Source organism: Crinia signifera, chromosome 8 (genome assembly GCF_055691185.1).
Source record: "Crinia signifera chromosome 8, ASM5569118v1, whole genome shotgun sequence".
Lineage (NCBI taxonomy): Eukaryota > Metazoa > Chordata > Amphibia > Anura > Myobatrachidae > Crinia > Crinia signifera.
This window is the reverse complement of record NC_139224.1, coordinates 167,931,294-167,932,259: the sequence shown is the minus strand read 5'-3', so window position 1 is coordinate 167,932,259 and position 966 is coordinate 167,931,294.

Here is a 966-nt window from a genome sequence, read left to right as displayed (position 1 = left end):
TCTGCTCACATCTGCATTTGAGCCGGGTGCAGAGCATCTCACATTCGCTCAGCCCACAAACCACACAGCCCCGCCTTACAGATCACATTCACACAACCCTGTGTGATTGTTATGTCATTGTGGGCTTGTCATAAACCCTACCGTAGTCACTGTGACTAATTCTGTGTAATACGTGAGCTCCACACGGACATTCCATCATCACATACGTGTGCGCTTATACAGGACTCCGGGGGTAGATATCAAACCATGGAGAAAGATGGGGGATAGTTATTGTATGTAGCGTAGTGCCCCCATCACAGTGTCCTCCCTCCTGTACAGTATATAGCGTAGTGCCCCCGTCACAGTGTCCTCACTTCTGTACACTATATAGTATAGTGCACCCGTCAGTGTCCTCCCTCCTGTACAGTATATAGTGTAGTGCCCCCGTCACAGTGTCCTCCCTCCTGTACAGTATATAGTGTAGTGCCCCCGTCACAGTGTCCTCCCTCCTGTACAGTATATAGCGTAGTGCCCCCTTAACAGTGTCCTCCCTCCTGTACAGTATATAGTTTAGTGCCCCCGTCACAGTGTCCTCCCTCCTGTACAGTATATAGCGTAGTGCCCCCGTCACAGTGTCCTCCCTCCTGTACAGTATATAGCGTAGTGTGCCCGTCACAGTGTCCTCCCCTCCTGTACAGTATATAGTGTAGTGCCCCCGTCACAGTGTCTTCCCTCCTGTACAGTATATAGCGTAGTGCCCCCGTAACAGTGTCCTCCCTCCTGTGCAGTATATAGCGTAGTGCCCCCGTCACAGTGTCCTCCCTCCTGTACAGTATATAGTGTAGTGCCCCCGTCACAGTGTCCTCCCTCCTGTACAGTATATAGTGTAGTGCCCCCATCACAGTGTCCTCCCTCCTGTACAGTATATAGTGTAGTGCCCCCATCACAGCGTCCTCCCTCCTGTACAGTATATAGTGTAGTGCCCCC